Source organism: Lepisma saccharinum, chromosome 3, assembly GCF_977018435.1.
Source record: "Lepisma saccharinum chromosome 3, izLepSacc3.1, whole genome shotgun sequence".
Taxonomy (NCBI): domain Eukaryota; kingdom Metazoa; phylum Arthropoda; class Insecta; order Zygentoma; family Lepismatidae; genus Lepisma; species Lepisma saccharinum.
In genome coordinates this window covers 118,221,813-118,244,846 of record NC_139231.1, presented here as the reverse complement: position 1 = coordinate 118,244,846, position 23,034 = coordinate 118,221,813, and the positions used below count along the sequence as shown (strand labels likewise).

Genomic DNA, 23,034 nt, shown 5'->3' with positions numbered 1-23,034 from the left:
TTATCGCCAAGGAGCTACGCGTTTCAGCGATGCAGTTAAGCGGTTCTGGTGGAGGGGGGAGACCACCCTCGGAGGGCAATTTCACACATCAACGGCAGGTGCGATACATTTTCGAGTGCGCCAACATTAACGGCGCGATTTGTCAGCCAGCAACAGACGATTTCCAAACGGTGCCAACACACACCGCTCAGCCGGTTCCCGCCTGCTTGCCTCTGCGGTGCATCTCTGTTTGGCGTTAACGTCCCCCGTACAATTATTCCTTCCTTTAGCTGAAACATTCAGCCAAACAATCCTTTGAGAGGCCGAGGCGTATTTCTCATATTTAATGTCGCTAGATTGGTCCAGTAAGGCGTCTGACTCCCATGTGCGACATCCAGGTTCTCGGGGCACTGATCTCAGAAATAAGATTATCTGGGGCTTACGAAGCCATTTGTATCGTTGCATGCGAGCGATTCGGGAAGGAAGGGAGCTGCAAAGGCAGGCGGAGGGTAGCGATGAATATACTGCCTCCAATATGGCGTAAATCGAGAGTGTGGTGCCCTACCTACCTCTACACCCTGTATGTGTCTTCACGTCACGGCGCAATGCACAACGACAACTTTGCCCCCACTTTTGACGTTGCTTTTTAATTAATGATATAGTGGAACTTATAATAGAACGAACCCGCAAATAAATATCCATGTCTTCTCCAGAATTCGAATCTGGGATCTCCGGGTTACGAAAATTTGCTGCAAGACCATTTCATGGACATCAACAGACTACTTGTCACAGGAATAGAACGACGATTAAAATCAAGGTTTGAAGCACTGAAATCTGTGCCTCTTGCTAATCACTAGATTACATGGCCAGTAGGTTTAGCGGCATGTGGCAGATACTCTTTTTTCAACCATTTGTATACGTATTTTTATTGAGCGTCACTTTACTGCCATTTTTGGCTAATCTCGACGATGGGAATGAGGGACGATTACTGCAATTGATGGACACTCACAAAGAACACCAATGACCAGACCGAGGACTTCGGTGGCGAGATCGAAAGTCGACTACCTCGGCCACCGAATTGGCTTCAACCACCTTCAGAATGCTTGGACAACAACTAATATACGGACCCCTACCGAAAATCGAAACTACTATACAACGGAAGAAAATGTACTACAATAGGAAGCGAACTAGAAGAGAAGCTGCACTGATGAAGAAAGATGTGCATTAGTGATGATAGAAGGGTAATTTCTACCTTTCGGTTAAGCGCAATGACAGGAAACCACTTCGGTAGCCAAGCGCGTGGGGTGGTTGAGCCACAATGGAGTTCGAGTCTGCATGTTAGTGTCTCTTCATCAATTTAATCTAATCGTCGTTTATTCTTAACATTCTATATTAGCATACAGGTAAAAAAAAAGCAACATAAAATCTCAAGTATCGAAAAATACAGCGTTAGTATATTTGCAATGATGTTCGTGTTGTAAATTGATGACCAGCAAGCTAAAAAATTTCCCCTTTTAGTCAACCACTACACTCCACACATTACTAAATAACTCACTAGTTAGTACAACTGTTGCGTCCCATAAGTCAATGTGCGTGATAGAAATGACTTCCGCCATCTTTGTACGATATAATGTAGTTGGGAAGCTTATTTCTATCTTGATACCTAGTCCAGATACCAGTAAGGCTTTCTGTCTCGGCAACGTGTTACACTCAACCAATGCATAAAATCTTGTGCCCGTTTCACATGCTAGTGTTATCTTACGGCCATTCTTTTTCAACTTCGGAAGCAATCATTTTCGCAGACAAAGCTACTTGCTATTCTATAATTTATCACTCTTACGCTGACGTCTCCGCTTTAATACTACGCTCTTTCCCGCCGTTCGACATTGCAGTTCTTGTCCCTTCTGAGCAGAACAGACAGTTTGACCAGGCTTTTGAAATTCAATTAGCGTCGTGTTCGGCAATTACCCGTCAGCGTTCCTCGGTCAACTCAGATGTCCGAGACAGGTCTGGGGAAAAAAAGGAACGAGGATGCCTAGATTAAGTTTCTCCGGGGTTTCATTAGCGGAGCTCATTAATTTTGTCTTCCCGTGCAGCGAAGACTTAGGAAGACATTTTCTTTTTAATTTTACGGCCGAGTGCATTGCTTGGCAGGTGTGAGATGAGGCTATGATATATCTGTTTACCGCTACTCCGCCTGCATGTAGGAGGCAAGTGAGAACAACAGCAAACACCGAAAACTGAAAAAGTATCTATGATGAAAAAATACGGAAATTTGACAGTAATCAGGAATTTCTTTGTGTTCTTTTAAATCCTTTTCATGTTGCTAATTTTTAATATCTTATTCTTTTTATACACCGATATACTTTCTTTAAGCTGGATTGGGAAATATATTTTCTAGAACCGTTGCCGAGACGGAAAAAAAGGCTACCTGCGACAGACCTGCGATTTTACTTCATAGCAATGGTCCAAAACCCTACAAGTCAACCTAGTGTAGAATTCAAGCACATATGTTTTCCTCTCCTCCAAAAATTACAAATAGTACATAACTGGAGAAAAACGTAGTATGGTGGCGCCGTGGAGTAATTGGTTAAAGCACTGGACTTGTAGTAAAATCATAGCTCTGTTGTAGTTTCCAATCCCACCACCGGCAAAATAAATTTCACCTGAGACGAGAGAAAAGGTGCTCTCGCGAAACGTAGTGTCAGAATAGACATAGTTTTAAGCACTAGACAATGGATGATGTCCAATTAACATTGCATGCTAAAACCTAAGCTTGTTCTAATTTTCTCTTTGAAAAGAATCATCTAGTCGCGCCTGTTTGAGAAAGGAAAAGGAGCTCCTACTTTTCAAACCATCATTTTTGCTAAATTTGACTATACTCTTTCCAGTATTTCTTTAAATACTGTACATTGTGACATAGGGAGTATTAAACATATAATGAAAGAGCCTTTTGACACTCAAAAATTAAATTCAACTTTAAGGAAGTTGTGAATGAAAAAACGAAATGGCGTCTGACTTTGATAAATCTTTCATATAAGTATAGATATCCATTTCAAATTAAAATTGCTAATTAAGAGTGGATAAATGTAAGGAGGCATATAGGTCCTCTGCCGTTCTTCAAGTTCTCGATGGTGCAGTATCTTCTCTCTTTTCATAGGTCGCATTGCGAAACATGAGTAATCCACAAGCAAACGACGAAGCAGCAGAATAATAAGGACACTCTAATCGCTTGCATAATTAACAATAAGCGCTACAATCAATCATTACTTTCCTCTTGCCAACGCCACTGGAGGCAACACTGGACACTCCATTGTCTCCACCACCAGCAAAAACACGTGGCACCGCATAACCTTTATTATATTGTCACGCGTCCCCTTAATTGATGCAGCAATCAGCTCTTAAGAAGCAAGGGGGGGGGGGGAGGAACGGAGTTATCTTAATGAGAAAGCGGATTTTTCTTCCGGTAGCTTAGGGGCAAGTCCATTCACGGTGAGCAACGGGGGAGGGATATGACAGTTTGGAAGAACTTCGGTTAATTTCGACCCCGCTGCAATCACAGCACCGCCAAACTGGGATCAATTGATCCTATCCCTGTACAAATAATGTGGTTTCCTCTGGGACAAATCTCGGTGAACCACCCCTCCTGGATTTTCTGCGTCAGTCAACGTAATCGCCTATCTGGATCTAAGGATGGATGACTCACCGCGACACGCTAATACCGCAACCTTTCCTTCTGGTCAATCCCACTAGCTCACGTCTCCAGTCCTTTCACATTGTTCTTTGTCAGCATGTACTTTTTCTTCTCCCCTCCTCTCGTACGTACATGTCCACAAGAGGGAAAATAACGTGTTTGTTCCGCTCAGCACGAATAGGTTTCGAACAAAGATTGTCAGATTTCGATGTCGCCAGGAAACTTTTTGCAGTTAAAAAGGAAGCAACGGATTGCTATGCAGCATTTCTGTCACGTTCTTAAGATATGAAATGCATAAACAATTATTAACTTCTATATATATAGTCCCTACTAGAGACCTGCACAAGGCCCGGAAAAAACCCGTCGGCGAAGAGGCGCGCCTACAATAGTATGCAACACGCACGTCAAGCCCAGGTGTTCGACATCGCGCAAGCGAGCTTCACGTCACAGTTGTGCACAGGCATCGATGCCTGCCAGGCTTTTCTATTACCCGGGTCTTAGGAAGACCCGTGAGACTCGATGTAGTTGTTGCAAGTAGACGCGAGCACTGCTGTCAGTGTTGCCAACGGCCATTATATTTCACTACGCATGGAAATATTTGAATTTCTGCTAGGTGCAGGTGCCTTGAGGTTGTATAATCATTGGCGTAGCAAGGGGTGGGTGTAGTGGGCGACCACCCTGGGCCTTGCGCATGTAGGGGCCTCGTGTCCCATGAGGTTGATACGAGCGAACGACGATTGACAATATTCAAAAACCTTTTATAATGCAAATTCGGATTTCATGTTCCATTTTATGGAACATCGTGCCTTAGTGTTCAGGGGGAGGGGGATCTTGAGCAACTAATTCGGATATTGAATTGGCAAAATTACATCTGAGAGAAAATCTGTTTGTTTGATTGATTCATTTATTTGGTCAATTTATGCACAATAAGTCTAATCGGGACTGGACCTATAGTTTAAAGTGGGATCCGAAACACCATGTGCCTCCACTGGGTATCGAACCCGGGACCCCTTGATTACAAGGCGACGACACTACCACTGGCCCATAGCGGAGCACCCCCCAAAAAGTATAATGTAGAACAACCACCAGTAAAACAAACTTCCAAAATATAGACTATAGCACTTTTTGCCAAACTTATAGTTCGTACTCCTTTACAGGTGTCAGCAGTGGCGGCAATTAGGGGCGGGACCGAGAGAGTGCAGTTGCCTCCCTCCCGACGTTTTGACACTTTTGCACCACGCTAATCTCATGTATCAAGGGAAATTAAACTGTCCTTGCTCCCCCCCCCCACTTGGCACCTTAACCCTTTAGTTTTGGAACCCAACCGCCGCCACTGGGTGTGAGTGATACAAATGTTTTCTACCAAGGAATAAAAGTGACGAACATTTTAAGTGCTCCTAGATCAGTTTAGAATCTAAAAGTTGGCAACGGTGACTGCGTGACTCATGTATCTGGAGAATGTTCAAAACCGGAAAGAGCGTTCGCTGAAGATAGCGAGCTTCGTCTTGCAAGGCCTTCCAGTTACCCGTGGGCTTTCGATGCCTGACGGGTCAAAACCCAGGTATATAGTTTTACTCGCCCGCCCGACCAGCCAGGCGGGCCTAGTAAGCGATTCTGGCCGTTGTGCAGCCCTCTGGTCCCTACATATATTACAAGAAAGAATCACAAAATGAATGATTCTGTGCGGAAGTTATTGTCGTGGCGAATAGCTATTGTGATTTATAAAGCAACATCGCTTGTAAAAAAACCAGAGTGTAACATGAAAAACATACCGGTTCCATCTTAGGAGTAGAACAGCGTTTGAAGTACAGTAGCAGATTTTACTAAAATGTAAAGAAATATAAATACGTATATAAAATAGTAAGACCAATATTTCCGTATCTGCGCAAATCTTTAGTTTTAATTTTATTTAGTGTTGTGTTTGGTTCCGTCCTGTGCTCATCATTTTAAAATAAACTGACTTATAAGAAATAAACTGACGTACAAATTAGCGTACTGAATTCCAACACCACTGCTATCTACACTGAAAAAAACTGGTGTTAAAGCGGTACAGACAGTGGTTCCAGGAGGCTCTCACCATATTTTCGTCGTCTAACCTCATTGGTGTTAAAATGGCATTAATAACAACCATTTCTCTGTGACGGGGACCTCCTGGGAACACTGTGTCGCTTTAACGCCATTTTCCTTTTACAGAGTGGCTTCCTGCAGGCTAGAATTCAGATGTATACGGGGAGAAGGCAAACTCATTTGTACGTGAAAAGTTTTACGAACCAAATTCAAGATTCGCGGCCCTCACCAATCCCGGTACTCTTCTCTAGCAGTTCATCAAAGCAAAGTCCTGAAAAAGTGTGCAGTAACTTATGATCTGCTCAGTGTGGAGTATATGTTATTTGAGGTTTATCGCAAACCACGATCTGCTTCGCGCTCTCCCTACATTGAGGTGTCCCGGAAATGTGCTGCAATCCATTATTTCCAACTGTGACACCGGAAGAGAAAAATGCTTGTATTGCAGCTGCTGCAGTCGGGCGTTGCATCGGAAACTGCATCGCTGCAGCTGCATCGTTCATCATTCGTTTTTTTCTATTAACGATGATGGGGAAGCCTGTGACCCAGTGCTTGTTGCCCACAGTGACATTGCGACAGTCTGCTACCCGTAGGTTCCGGCCGTGGCCGACATACAAACTCGGAAAATCAATAGGAGAAAGTCTTTCTCTCTCTCTCTCTCCGTAAGAAGTTTCCTTGGACTCTATTCGACCCGGCTGCGGAGACCACGTGACCCGAGAGTTATGTCAATGCACCCGGCACCAAGGCTGTTGAAAGTGGGGGGGCTCATTATTAAGTAATGTCCCTAATGTAGAATGCAGGACGTGCTTTCGGGAAGTGAAGCTGCATGCTAAGAGATAAGGCGACGACAAACACGTTGGAGCTACTCTAACGGCACCAGATCGAATTGTAGAAGTGCCCGATTTGGTTGAGCTGACGGCCATACAAAACTGAATAAGCACATGGGCTGTATTGTCCCATGGCTTAGTCCAGCACTTTCAGATTAGCATGAAGGGTATGATATTTAGAATGACTTCTTGTACGTTGCATTCTGCATCATACTCATGTCGACCTCCATAACGGAATGGTTAGCACAGCGCACTACGACGACAGGGATCCAGGATTCGAATCCCGGCCTGGGTGTTCTTTGCGAGTATCTCTTCATCAATTTCATCATATCATCACTCATTCTCAGCGTTGTAATTAGCCAACAGTGGCATAAAAGCGACACTAAATAACAAAAATAAATAAATAACGCAGTGGAAATCACGATCAACGCAAGAAATACTTTCATACTTAATGGCCACTGTCACAAGTTCCAAGATTTCCATTTTGCTATTAGATTGACCCATACAATTTTATTGTGGTGATTGGCTTATCTGTTAACATGTTGAAGATGTGCTTTAGGTGTAACACACACCCACTCTCTCCAAGGCTTAGTAGTATCGAGCTCGAATCAGGGGTAAATGAAGTTGACTTTTGGTAGTGGTTGATTTTTGACCTCGCCACTGAAGTTCTCGCATTCGAGCACGGCCTGGGCATGAATGCTCTTCGAGAGCGCCCTTCATCAATTTCATGTAATCACCATTCACCTTTAATGTCGCGGTCAGCCAAAAGAAGCAAAAAAGAGGCAACAACAACCAAAATATACAAATATTTATTTTGTGTATGATATCGATCATAAAGTTTGCTTAAGTTCTCTTTATGCACAGATAGGCTAATTGTTACTGGATCTATAGTTTAGAGTCGAATAAGAGCCATTGAAACGTGGTTCTACAGGGAATCGAACCGAAAACTTCGATATGTCTCCTGGGATCCTTAATACAAATCCATTCTCACTGAACATTAAGCTAAAATAGCTTGTATGTATAGCAAATGCAATAGCAAATAACAATAACAAATGTATTGTTTATACAAAAATATAGTAAATTAGAAATTACATCTTCGCACATTGACTGCGCCAAGAATATTTGTAACGTCTTGTTACTGTAGCTTAAAAGTTCGCCATCTTAAATATATCTTTCTTCGCTCAAACATACTGCCAGACTAGTCCTAGGAGCTACATTTTCCGGTCACAAACTCTTTAAATTTACGCGCAGTTACCATGGTTGTATAAGACAATTTGCTACACCCCTAAACCAAGCACCACATTTCAAAGATTTTATTGTAAAATCGTGCCGCAAGTGATGTACTGATACTCCTATGAACCAGAAACGTAGTTTAGACAAGAGTTTTGACAATGTAAAAAACTCCTTTCAAAAATCTATTAAAAGGTTTTCATTTGCATAAATTAAATGAATGGAGCTATTCAAACTTGTACCGTGACGAGAGTTCTCTTTAAATCAGTTTGCTTTGATATTCTTTGCAAAATGCGTAACAACAAGGACGGCCACAATAATTTACAGGCTATCTTCACGCGTGTTACTTGCCAAGAAGCTCCATGCCAACTTTCTCTTTCCCCGACCAGAAGCCGTTGTAAACAAACATGGGAGCTCCAGGTTTAAACGTCCACACTTGCGGTGTCAAAGAACACGTGTGTTCCGCGTGTGTCTTAGTGCTCAACATATTAACGCACGAAAACCTTAAATTTAGCCGTGAAAAGTGTAAAGAAACTTAGATAATGTGGGAACGGCACGACACGAGAGGAGACGCAGATTGTTATGCGATGCTGTTGCCCCCTGAATGTTGGCAACCCATTTTACCCGGATAATTGCCGGGCTTCCATAAATACTAGGCGCAATGGGTGAAGAGTCTTGGTCGGCAGACAGGGCAGGGCGTTCCTAGAAGATCACGAGGTGTGGTGTTCCTCACGTGATCCCCCCCACACGCACTTATACATGCACACATTATGAGTTAAGTCAGAAGTGCATTGTTCCTTGACCTATCGGATTTTGAGAATTTTTGGTGACCCGTTGCTAATCTTATGAAAACCTTCACAAGGGTTTAGGATAATCAATTTTCTCCAGCTTAAGGGGATTTTTTTTAAAATAAGATTATTTACGAAACATTGTATTTTGAAATGCGCAAAACTCGGGAACCGTTGAAGCTAGAAAGGCACGATTGGTCTCATTCGTAACTAACTTGACGCCCCAAAAAAAACACAACATACTGTATTTCGCATTCTTTGATATTTTGAATTCCTACGTGTCCTTTTCTTCTTGGTAAAATTTGGCGATGGTGTTTTTTCTATATAAGGGAGAAAATATATTCTGAAAACTGAATGTAAAATTATTTTCCTAAATGTCTGCTGCTTCGAAGAACCACAATGACATTTCAATTCTGAGAAATTACAAGTGTTCGGAATTCGTCCTAGAGCATTCAGAGGAATCATTAATGTTTTCAAGAAATCTAAAACGGAAAACAGGCTTGAGACAGCACGAAACTATAACAGATACTTAGAAAACAGTGGGTGAAATCAGCTATAAGATTTCTCTCTTAGTATTGATTTTCTCTTCTTTAGCGGTTATTTTCGACGTTCCAGTTAGTACCTTCTCATATTGCTTATTTGTTAGCCTATTTTAGAAGTATTTCCCACTAGTTTCAGACTGATACTTAGTCACCACACATGTAACGTATATCTAACGATGGCCTGTGTTGTGAAAACTTATGTTTCAAACATTACTTACTAAGTATTTTAAAAACGTGGATGAAACGATCCGTTTAAAGTTTTTATTGTTAAACCCCCCTAATGCACGGATAGGCTAATAGGGACTGGACCTGCAGTGGAGTGCTTTCATCGGGTATCGAACCTGGGATCTCTTGATTACAATGTGAGAATGTTATCACTACGCAATCGAGGAAGCTGATACGGTGGGGTGAACGACATACACTGTTCACTGAGATTATTTCGATTTCTTGTTGGTTCGATGAAAGGATAGACAATGTCGATAACTGCACAAGGATCGATAACTTCTCTTGCAAAAAAAAAAAAAAAAAGACCCACAAAAACAGACGAGTTTCTCGTGAAACAGCAATAAGGATAGAAATTTGCCTTCAGAGCGGCATTTTGGAATCGTAAATCATATTGGAGAGAGTTCGTGCAGTTCACCACCAACAAAAAACAAGTGAAATATACCGTCAGTTGGGGGAGGGGGTTACCCACCGTCGTCTCACGTGAAAGGAGGGTCACCGTGTGCTTTTCGATTCCGAAAGGGAGAGGGGAAGAAGGTTTTCTTGGGAATTCTTAACATTATTTATTGCCTTTCGCTGTGCTTTGATCAACCAGTCTTTTGTTATTCCTGTTCGTTCAACGCATGAATTCCCCGAAGAAAGGATATTGACACGACGACAGAGACGCATGCATGCCGTTGTGTGATTGGTGATCGTATCAGACGGTCATGCTTATGTATGCAGATCCGTGACTGACGTATGGGAAAACAATGTGTATTATTTACCGGTAGTTTTCACTGGATTCGTATTCAAGCGGGTTCCAATAAGCTCTGTTCAACTTGCATTTCTGCGACGTTGGTACAAATGTCGTGTAAAAAGTTGAACATTGCACTTTGGGTTTTGCTGTATGGCTATAGGAAAATGTCATCAAAACAAGCCTCACATTTTTTCAGCTTCCCAACAATAAAATACGGATTTTCTTCTTGGCCTTTCAACGTTTCCCAGAAAAGAGTGAAGATTTTTACTTGCATTTTCCAAGTTTTGCAGTTTCATCAATTGAAATAAAAACCGTGGGCGCGTCAGCACTTTGGCTACTTACACCCGTCACTCTACACAGGGTCAAGCTCCTTATCATTAAAAAAATATCAAGTGTGTCTATGGACTAAAATCTCCATACCTTGCTTAAAAGCTGAGGTTGTAAAGTGGCACTCGCACATATAAGGACCAAAACACAAGACAACACACGACCCTACAGAAGATTATAATGAATGTAGGTCCAGGCACCGTTAGCCTGCAAGAATGAGTTTACCGGGGTGTACTACGTGGAAGCGAGGTTCGCAGTTGATTGCCTTCAGCGAAGGTAACACCTTGTACCTTACTTTAGCAGAAAGAAATATGAATTCTTCCCCTGATTGTTTGAAGGCACTCAGCGAGTTCATGCGATTGATTTTTTCGCTGAATTCTTCAAGCTTATCAGAAACGAATGTAGATTTGTGTCGTATTTTTTTCAATTTTTTCGGAATCAAATGTAAATTTTCTTTCAGGCTCTTTTTAACTGAATATAGATTTTCCACAATCTACGAAAAGTAAATCGTGCCCTGTGTACATTTAATACATCGCAACGTTTATAATACATACGTAAGATATTTCTGATATCACCTAGCCAATCGTTCTGGAGATCTGTGATTTGCTTCATAGATAAAGGATTGAGGGAATCTGAAATCTACTACATTCTTGACCAAGAAGTTTCGAACTTGATTTCTGGTGGAAGCAAATTTTCATGGTTTAGATTTAACTTTAAACTTTATATCTGACTGGAAGTCAATTTGAAAACAAACTTTCTGAAACTTTTTTACAAGCATGCTTCAACACGAAATTACACATAGTTGTCATCACTTTCGAAAATTAATCTCGAGAATAGTTTTTGCGAAACGTATCTCGCTTCTGCTGTGAAATTTGCTTTACCCATCTCTTTTGCATTCCCCAACTACTTCCGCACACATACTCTTTTCGAGAGACGTTTGTCTTAAATCTTTCACAGCAGTACTTGCATTGTACGTGATACGTCTACCGAATTGCTAGTTTCAATTTCGAAATTTTCCCGTTTTCCCTCCTTGATTCCTTAATCCTCCCTCTCCCCCCAGCAACCCCCATACCTCTTCCGGACCATTCCCTTCCACGAAGCAGTTCCGGGAGGAGAATACAAATCCGCACGGCGGTGGGACGACTCCCTCTCCCTTTTTTGCAGCAGCGTTGCACCAACAGACCGAGTCCACTGACACAGGCACTTGTATCGACCCGTCCCACTGAGTTGGCCCCATTGCTTCCAATTAGTGGCTTCGGGCTTCCTTCCGCCTTAGGACAGAGCAAACGTCCAGCGCGATAGAGGCCCATGTGGAAAGTTTGGAAAAAATATATAGGGTGTCCCACTTAAAGTTTTCCTATTTAAGAAACTACACTACAATTTCGTTTTTCCGAACCGATTTTTAGGAAATTCCTAAAATAATATGTACATATTTTCCGTCACTATACTTAATATATAATATTGTACAAAAGCGATACAAACATCGTACACGTTATACACTCTATTAGGATTACCAATAATGAAAAGGGTTAAAAAATTATATTTTTATAACTGTAACTACTGAATAACTTTACAATACCTCGAGTGTACTGTGTCATATTCACTGTATATTTTGCGCTGCGACGCCAGGGGTCCCGGGTTCGAATCCTGGCTTGGGGATGGACGTTTGTGATGTCTGTTCATCAATTTCATCATATCATCACTCATCTCCATCTACGCAAATTAGCCAAAAGTGGCACAAGAAGCGAAGTAAAATAAATCAAATCAAATCACTGTATATTTTTCAAATACAGTACACATTTAAAACAACACATTCGTAATTAACATTAGTATTTACCCGAGACAGCCGTGGTTCCATCAAATTCGGAACTACATCGGCAGTTCAATTCACCACATTCAATGAAAGAAATCAGTGTATATTTCAACAAAAAAGTAACAATTTTATTACCATTTCAAAGTACTGGGTGAGTCTTTTAAAAGAGGCCCCGTGGAAAATGTGCTCCTTGCTTGTAGGCAACCCTGGTACACCGAAGAGAAGAGCGGGTTACAGAACAGTCCAGGATATCGGTGCCAAGCATATTCGACAACATGACATATCCTGGACTGTTCTCTGCCCCGCTCTTCTCTTCGGTGTACCAGGGTTGCCTACAAGCAAGGAGCACATTTTCCACGGGGCCTCTTTTAAAAGACTCACCCAGTATCTGTCTTTAAACTTATCAGCAGTTGTAATTTCTTTGTACCACCATACGAACATGTTGAAACCTACTGATTCGTTAATAAGCGTGGATGATTCCTCTTGCTTGATGAACAATTTAGTGGACAATCTGCACATCCATACTTGCTAGCAAATGAATCAGGAGTAAGTCACTTTTACTTCCTTAAAAATGGTTCTGAAGGGAGATGGAAATTGTTACTGCCATATTCCTCCGAATATTCCTAATATAAACTCTTGAAAATTTACGTATGTGTCAAAATTGTAATTTGTTTTTTGTATTTGTAGTCTTACCTCGCTTTCTCCCACGGTTGGCTAATCACGTCGGCGAGGATGAATTTGTTGAAAGGAAACAGATGAAGGAATACTCACAAAGAACTTGAAACCTTCTGAAGGTAGATGTTGAGTCGACTACTACACGAACTCTGCCATCGAGGCAGCAAATTTCGAACTGAAGCAGCACAATTACCCGTTTTGATATTAGAGTATTACATGTCACAGTTGTACATGAACAGCTATATTGGCGTACTACAAACCATGTTCCTGTCAATAATCGAAAGCTTGCAACGTCTATGCTTGCTAAGGTCACTGGTCGTCCCATACAGTTTAAATGGTATGAAAAAAGATTCCATAGATGCTGCGGTGGTCTGTGTTTGCAAGTCATGAGATACGTACAAGAAAACTCGGGAGGTCTTTCCATACTTAGCAGTAGCGTATTCACGGGATGAAATGATGACGGCGGGGGTTAGCACACAATGAATAAGTAAGAAATTAGGATAGCCGAAAAAATGTTAAAATATGGTACTATTAACAATAGAAGGACTTTTATATTGATTCCGAGCCTAACAAAAAGAATAGCTAAATGATATATTGAAAAGTACACCTTTATGCCCAGATAGGCTAATTGGAACTGATTCCATATTTTAAAATTGGAATCCGAACCGCTGCATTTTGCTTCCACCATGAATCGAACCAGAGACCTCTTGATTACAAGGTTACTATCACGTTACGATATCGAGGAGGCTCTTACTGCCGTGGTCTAATGGCAGCGAAGCCTGATGCGACGCCGATGATTCACGTCGAATTGCGAAGAAAACATTTGATATTCTTACTGCTTCTTTCATACACTTCGATGTAATAGGAAATCGACTGCAAATGCGCCAGTAGAATTGCAAAAATGTGAAATAATCAAGGGGGAGGGGAGGGAATTTCCTGAACAAGTAATTCGTGCCTTAATTGGAAATCCTCCCTCAGCGATTCTGAACGGGAAAAATTGCCTGTAGGCCGGAAACCATACCCCGCCCATTCTACGTTCGTATCTTCAAGAAGATTGACCAGCCAGCAATATTGCACACTGCGTTCCTTTCTCGATACTGCAAACGATTGCAACAATCTATCTCCTCTCTCTCTCTCTTTCTCTGTCTGTTTGGAAGGAAGCCAAACTAAATCTGATCCTGACTGTCCCGGAAGAAAAGTGGCATCGCGTGAGTGGAAATGAAGGGAAGGAGATTCCCGGGGTTGAACGGTGCCAAGATGCAGATGAGGTGCATCCAGAGAAAGCCAGAAGCCTTTGCCTTCGAAAAGCGATCCCAATGAGATTTTCATGCTTCACTCCCATTGAAATTGTAATTTACGGAATTATTTCTCGGCTCTTTTTATCTAAAGTTACAGTACACATGGTTGTGAAACTGTGCCACCAATCACAGAAGAGATCAGTTAAAATATTTTGTCATATCTAAGTTAATTTCCCGTCCACGCAATCCACTTCGGCCCTTCTTGCAGAAACTGGAAACATAAATGGGTCAAGGGGTTTGCATCCGAAACTGAACCCCAGATCCGAATTCTGGATCAGATATCCGAAGCTAAAACACTACACCCGACATCTGAAACTCAAACACTAGATCCAATGTCAATAGCGAATTCAGATTCGAATATCCGAAATCATGGAACTAATATCCGATATACCAATATCGAGTCCTGGAATGTATATTCGTAGCTATCTTTATTAATCGGATCCTCTAGGTTCCGATATCCAACTCTTCAAAGATTCCACCTGGTTCCAAGCTGCCTGCCGAAGAACGTAGCAAGATTTGTGTCCCCTGTTATAGAATACTCAAATGCCAATCTCCTATCCCTGAACCGCTCGGTGAGAACTGCAGCCTCGTTGCAGGCTAACGAGGCTGGTGTTTGACTCTACAGCTAAGGTAAGCAAGCTATTTTACAGCACCAGCTTTACCATTAATCAATGAAGACAGTGTTAACTCCTCAATATGGACGTTACATCAATCTCAGGACTACGAGTAGCATTACCAACATTAAGAAATAAAGATACGAACAAAACAAAAAAAAAAAAGGATTGTAAATTTCTGCAAGACGAGAGAAATAACATACAACTTCTAAGACGGTGTACGATTTTCATTATTTTCCTTCTCTTAGGTAACAAATTCTTGTTCAACGGTAGACTAAAGGAAATAATGATCTTATCTGGAGCTAAAATCTGTGAGATGTAGCTCATCTCGGAGACTTCAGTGAAAACATCACCACCAGTGACTATCCAATGCAGACAATGTGTTTTCCAAAATAGAACTGAGCTAATTATGAACTACACGAACTTGTTATCCTAATAATCTACTGCGACTTCTGCTATCAAAACACTGGCAACTAAGATTTGGTATTGTAGAAGAGAGAAAGGGGGATGGAGGAGAGAGGGAGGGCAAAATCTTCAAGCTCGAATATGAATTAATGGAAACACAGGAAATTATAACTCACTCGTGAAGTGTAACTTTCATGGAATACTTATTTTCAGTTTCCTTCTAGAAATATTAAATTTTAATTTTACATTGTGAGGTTACAGGGCGTTAGGAAAGAACGCCAAGTTTAGTGGTTTATGGCCCCTCGAAAGAAGGTAGTTAACCTGCCACTTGTTCTACACATGTATGTACAGCCACGAACCAAAGGGGGTTGTTCAGCAAAATAAAACTGATTTTCTCTAACGGTACACTTCCTACAAATATTTTGTACAATCAAAAACTGCAATCTAACAACCCGAGAAGTACTGATGTTTGATCGTACAGTCAACTGCAATAAAAATAAAACACATATGTCCTGAAATATATCGATTTCCTGCATGACGTTATGTGTTGATTCACCCTACTCCAATAAGTAAATTCAAATGGCAAGTTCTGCCACACACATAATGCCATGCAGGGAAGCGAGTATTTTAGGATATAGTGTCGCATTTTTATTGCGGGTGACTGTACAAGCGAATCACTATCGCTTCTTCTCATACAGGGTGACAATTAATGAACTATATGAAATAAAACGGAAATTAGTGACAAACCACGTAGTACACAAACTGTATTGCACATGTAAACGGCACTACAGACATTCGGATTTAGGTTATGACATGTTCGATATGTCTGCCATCTCTGGCGATGATGTGGGGCAGACGAACAGCAAAATTCTGCATGACCCGTTGGAAGTGTCGAAACATCAATGACCTCCTGAATGGCAGTTTTCAGCTCGCCAATGGTTTTGGGGTTATTTCTGTACACCTTCACCTTAACATAGCCCCCTTCCAGTGGCCTCTGGGTACCCCAGAGCCAGAATGCGGTCCCCAAAATACTCCTCCAGGACATTTTCACTTGCAAATGGCCGACATCAACACGTTGTGTGCGCATGCGCATATGAATTCCCACCATGCCCTGTGGCCAGCCACGCAGTTTGGACGTCATCACGCGAACCGTTCAGAAATTATGACGGTTTTATTTCATATAGTTCATTAATTGTCACCCTGTAAATGGGATATTTCTTTAAAACTAGGGAAAATGTTTGCAGCACTTCCGTGGGCTAAAAAGGGAAAAGTTTGGAGGGATATTCCCTCGTGTTACCTGAATATATGGAAACTGCCTATTGCCTTCAATTTATTTCTTTCACTCCTTTTTCCACTTTTATCAATTCCCTTTCTATTTGGCGGGGAAGACAAAGCGATAGAGAGAACAAAGATTCGGGACTTTCTCACTGCCTCAGAACTTTCTCGTCCTTTGACGAAGGATAGGTCAAGGAAATGGTAAAAAGAGGGCAAGGAGGAGGGGAGTGGATTTCGGAACAAATGACGGTTCCTGCTGGAAGGTAGAACCGGGAATAAAGGGAAGAAGATTATTCTTCCTCCCAAGAACAAAAGTGGGAAAAGAAGAAAGTTTGGAACCCGATAGCGGTGCTTTAAGAGACTTGGCACAGCCGAAGATGAGGACGGAGGAGAGAGGTATTGGAGAAAGGGATAAGCGCGAACGGTGAAAAGGCAATGGGGAGAGACGCCAAGTTGATGGCAAACAAATGAAAGCATCCAGTCGGATGCTGGGTTCAGGTGCGGATATATCCCTATGTCGATGCATTCAGTGTTGCCAGTATGTAGCCGAAAATACAGGGTGACCGGGTTGGAAGTGTGTACACATAAAAGCAAGCAAACATTCTTTATAATTATCAATTACACTATCTTTCCAATAGCGTGAATATCTACACAAATGCAAAATATGCGTTTCTCTGCTCATATCTTATTGTTGTTACTCAACACAGTAATTGTTTCTACATCTGAAAATCAAGTAAGGCATTTATAAATATTTTGGTGTATTCCTTTGTTAAATTATTCGCAGGAATCCACTTGGAAAGGAGTAACGCCTAGAACTAGCTTCCAATCTCTATCAAAAAATTACATTTCGGCTTACATAACTTAATAGGTGGCAATACAGAAAGGAAAATTACCAGCCTACTTGACAAGAAACTAGCCTTTCTGATGAACACTTTTTTCCAATGATCCAAAATTCGATTGATTGACTGATTGATTTGCTTTATTTTATTTCGCTTTTTGTGCCACTTTTGGCTAATTTGCGAAGATGGGGATGAGTGATGATATGATGAAATTGATGGACACTCACAAACATCCATGACCAGGCCAGGATTCGAATCCGGGATCCCTGGCGTCCTAGCGTGATGTTGCAACCACTAGGCCACGGCGACCGGCAATCCAAAATTCGAGCCTCACAGGAATATGGACTCAATTTTAATGTGGTCTATTCTCATTTATGTATGAACAAGACGGATACACAAATACAGATTTAAAGGAAGAGTTAACTTAGGAAATTCCTAGTGTACCATCTCGCAAGAACCACCGAGCAATGCAAAGGGATAAAAAGGAAGATATCTCAGACTGGTGTCAATAAGAGCATGTTGCAGCTGAGGAATCTTAGGAGACACGTGCTTTTATTCTAACAGTAAAAAACATGGAACAAGGAATGTCAGTGTTAATGGACAGCATGAGATCAGGGAATTTATGCACGAAACACCATTCGTGGAAAATAGAGATTGTGACCAAAAAGAGATGTGAACATGGATGAGAAAGCACTGACTGACACGCACATGTAAAACAAATACAGCAGGCAAAGAAATTTTATATAAAGAGCTAAATAAATGAACATTTTCAATAAATCTGTCAAGTTTGTTTTGGACAGAGTAGGACAGCAATTCTCAAACTTTGGTACGCGTGCCCCCAGGGGTACATGGACGACTTGAAGGGGATACGCGATCAGCTCGGAAGAGAAATAGCCACAAGACAACATTTTTTTTTGCTGCAGGTGTGTAAAGCAGACTTCATTATTTTTACACTTCATAGTTTTAAAACAGAAAAATAAGGCTGTTTTTGTCACTGACACACTTCGCTTCATATATTTTGAAGCGTTCGAAATCTCTATCTATTTCATTCTTCAACCCCAAAACCCACAAACATTTGTTGAAGTGTAAAAACGTCACGAGTACGACTGCTAACAGTACCTAACGAAATAGATTAAATTTTGAGACGAATCTCCGCTTGAAAGTTTCAAGTGCACAACCAGACATCAAGAAACTGTGTCAGGCTATGAAGGCACATCCATCGCATTAGAAACTCTGAGGATATACAACAAAACTCCAAAATTGTGCTTGAGAGTGTGTTTACAAACGTTCTTTTGTTCATAATTCTGTTCAACAACTCTGTAAAAAATATCTGAAAATTTAAGTTTTTATGTATTTCTTAGCATACATGTTTCACATTTTAATTCTTGTAACTAAACATAAATATTGTAAACGTAGGAACATCCAATAAAATAATAAACATAGGATTCTAATGTTTATTTGTTTACCATCTTTCCACATACAGCCCGAATGCGATTTTGCTCTATTGCAGATACAGGCATCCAACATATCAGAAACTCCCCACCCAGCAAAAAAAAAACAAAAACAACAACACTATTCGGAGAAATCCAATGGGGTGGGGGTACATTATACGTTTAGTTACGACTAAAGGGTACAAAGCGAAATAAGTTTCAGAACCGCTGGAGTAGGATATAGTTTATCACCATCATTATGAAGAATTGAAATACCGTGCTAAAGGGGACGCAGAAATAGATCTTTCATTATTCTTGTTCTTATTGTGAAACATGTCAAAAATTGTGAAGCTAATGGTGCGAACAAAATTGTAACTAAACCGTAACAAAAAAGTAGACATGAAAGATCCAAAATAAACTAATGATTGCATGAATCCTGCATTTCCCCCTTCTATAAATATTTCTCTTCATGTTTAACATGTCTCGAAAGTTTCTAAGAATGCAGAAGTCAAAGCAAGTTCTCTTTGGAAAATATCAGACGCGGGAGAGTTTTTTACCTCTGGTTTGGGTTTCAAAACTAGTAGCCCTAAGCCATACCTTTTATATAGAAAGATCCCCAAGTATATTTGACTTTCTCTAGTTTTTTCTCCCCTATTCTTTCGTTCTTCGCGTATTCCAAAGCAATCTTATCAAAAGGACGTGGACTAGCTGCAGGGCTTACATAAGGGAAACTTCAAACTCCAATAGGGAGAAGAATGCCTGGAAACCACAGGGTAGAAATTGTCGTCGTAAAAAGTGGAAGAGAGAGGTACCTCATACTTGATATGGAGCCTGGAATAAAGGGGGATATCTGTTTGGTAGAGGAAAGTCTTGTGGTGATTTCAATGAATTTTCAGAGTGGTTAATATTATTTTCACCTGAATACATTTATTTTAAAGTACGATCCATGTCATTGTTAAAAGGATTATGTTAGGCATAATAGTTCCTAACTAAATATATCCATCGCAATGTATGGCAGTTTTAGAGCCTGAAAATGTTGTATTTCTAACATTCACAGGCTGATTGATACAAGTCAACCGGTATCAAGTTCTACAAAATCTGAGAACATACGGCTGAGACCACATAAAGGTATCCCAGAGCGAAAAACTTGACTTGTAGAAATAATTTTACTTGTGCTCTTTCACTTTAACGCAACAAATTTGAGTGTCTAGTCATGCTTTTCAAGGATATGAACCCACAAACATTCGTTGAAGTGTACCAACGTCACGAGTAGGACTGGTAACGGTAACGAAACGGCTAGCGCAAGTGCTGAAAGTGACCACGAGCAAAAGATATATCTCCTTATGTCTTACCTTGTATGCGTGTATGTGCGCTCGCGCGTATGATTATCACAGACCTCTACCATTGTTATTATGAAGATAAAGGTAAATTAGAATTCATGCACTGGTTTTGCAAGATACGTCGCCTGGGTGGCAGAGGGCGTTGAGAGCTAGATTCACCAAACCTCCACCAACGACCCCAAGTTCGAGTCCTGGATGAAGATTAATGTTCCTTTCGAAAGTCCCTTCATCAATTTAATCTTATCATCAATCATCCTCAACGCCGCGACCAGTCTAAATAGGTATAGCACATTCATGAAAACAAAATACAAATTAAATTTAGAGTTTTCAAAGTATGCGTACTATATTCAGCTTTTTCATGGAAAATGCAGTTTTCGGTTATCGATATATTTTATATCATATTTTATCGGAATCTGTTAATTGAACAGCATAAATATGAGAATAACCATAAAAAGAAATTGTTAGTGAATGTGCGAAGTTTGATGTTCTTGATGCTTAACATTTACCTGAAAGTTCGACTAAACATGAACAACTCTATGGTTTCTTTTTCATAACTTATACAGATTGCGGGTCTTCTTGCGGTTCGTGCCGCATAATTTCTACAAATAAGCCGCCGTAAGAAGCAAGGAAGTATAATAGAGCAATAATACATCTCTGCTATCGACGTGTGCTTCTAAGAATTTACCAAGGACGATCCAGAAATTCCCTCTGATAGTTTCCAATCTACGGATCACGAAACGCTGGACAGACACGGAAGTACAAACAGAAAGCTAGTCCAAACTAACAAAGATAAATTGAAGGTCCGTACGGATGTACATGCAATAGTAATATTGTTATGAATGTCTAGGTTTAGCGAATTAGATAATTGTTCGAATATTTAAGGATATTTTAAGAACCTACTAAGATAAAAAGCAGAGAGATAGGAATATCTCTAAGTGTCGTCATGCGGCACATAAGCAGTTTTTGCAACAAACCCTTGACATTGTAATAGAGAACATTATCTTTTGATTCTTAATTAAGAAAAATAAGTAAACACGACCAGCAATTGATACTAAAGGAACACTAACTATGGAAATCCGTCACACGAGGGGTTGTCTTACATCATTAAGGTCTGCTGTCGTCATCTGTGATGGCAAAAATCTAAAACTGGTATTGCTAATTGAAATACGTCGGATACATTTGAGTAGAATATATATGAAAGGACTCACCACTTTAGGCTAATCAGGGTTCGACAATGTACAATGCGCCTCCACCGAGTCGAACCCGGGATCCCATGATTACAAAAGCTTGGTTTTGAAATCCGTTATGCTCAGATAGGGACTGGGGCCACAGTTTAGTGTGGAATCGGAACCACCACAGATCGAACCAGGGATTCCTTAATTACAAAGCGACAATCCACGTTGTGGACGGGGTATGCCGTGTATGTAGACAGAGATTAATATACGCACAAGTAATTCTTCTCGGAATAATTACGAGAAATCTCCCCACAGTAAAAATATTTAATACATAACTTACATTTCAAGATCTCCTAACTGCCAATTTTCACATATAAAACACTTTACAAACAAATGAATATTGACAATTATACGTAACAATTAATTTTACCGCACTTAACAAGGTAATATAACAAATACGTAAAATTGTCAAATCATGGAACGAATGAACGTGATGAAAATTTTGAATGCGTTAGCACTTAGACTATTTTAACCCGTCACCATAACTAAATTCAATACATGTCTGAGGACTAAAACATTCTTACCTAGGTTAAAATGCGAGGCTATAAAGGAGCACTCAGCATATGCAAGGACAAAACGCCGCCCTATAGAGGATTATGCTGACTGTAGGATCAGAAGCCAGAGTGTCATTGGCCTACAATACTGCTGTTGTACTACAATATTGTCCTACAGTACTACGCGGAAGTGAGTTTTACTTTAGGGTGTTTTCTGGGAAGACCATCCCTTACGCTCTTCCAAATCATGACTTAGACTGGGACACACTCTCTTTATTCTTTCTTTTAGATGTTGTAGTGCGACAGCACGGAGCCTTCGAACCAACTTACTGGAATTGCATTGGAGGCAATTTCTTTGTACTCTGCGACCTCACTGCAAGAACAATGGCTGTAATTTAGAGCTTTGCTAGCCTTCGTAAAAATATACTTCTATTTGAAAACAAAGAACTGTCTTCTCCTTCTTCCTCACATAAGCGGTGAAATAGGCCGGGGACTTATCTCGAGGAAGCAGGAAGTCCCAGCTACCCTTTTATACTCTTGTTCTTCAGGAAACTGGTCCCAGAAACAAGAAATACCAGAGTCTGAATTCACTTCTTGTCTTCCTCGTCCCGTTTTCAAACATAGCAATGCAGAATACGAGGGGTGGGGGGATTTTGAGGGACTCGACGTCTTCTTAACCTCGATGCCGGTGGTTAACATACGTCCATCTGCACTTGGGATCGATCCTCGGCCCCATTAAAGAGGACGTCCCAGATGACCACACACGTGGCTGCGGCGACCGCAGAAAATAAATCGAAAGTTCTTGCCCAAGGAGAGAGAGACCGCATGCTGGCGAAATGTGCCCCATCGGATCAATAAACAGCGGTTACATTCAACATCTCCAAGAAAGGTCATTATTTCGTGGTCGTAAACGTAAGCTAATGGCTCCTGCAGCGATAGAAAAAGTAGTTAACTGTCTTTCTTACGACGGATCGGAAGTCACCCACGCATGCGCTGCAAGTTGAATAAATTATTCTACGTCTTAGCGGTATCTTTTGGTTGCGGTTTGTTTGCATTTGGTTATTATACGTCTTTAAGTTGACCGCAATAGTGAGGATGAATGACAACCCAATGAATATCTTTTACTTGTAGTTTTTGTTTTAAGTTCACTCTATGCACAGATAAGATAATCGGAACTGGACCTAGAGTTTAAAGTGGGATCGGAATC

General features: G+C 40.9%; 2 protein-coding genes across 4 annotated transcripts in view; both read right to left on the bottom strand.

Moving 5' to 3' along the window:
• The window catches only part of LOC145985357 (uncharacterized), a 218,044-nt gene that overhangs the window by 22,447 nt on the left and 172,563 nt on the right, over positions 1 to 23,034 (bottom strand). The gene's annotated exons all lie outside the window — the stretch shown is intronic.
• Positions 1 to 23,034, bottom strand: part of LOC145985356 (protein kinase C-binding protein NELL1-like) — a 197,763-nt gene that overhangs the window by 159,617 nt on the left and 15,112 nt on the right. The window lies entirely within an intron of this gene.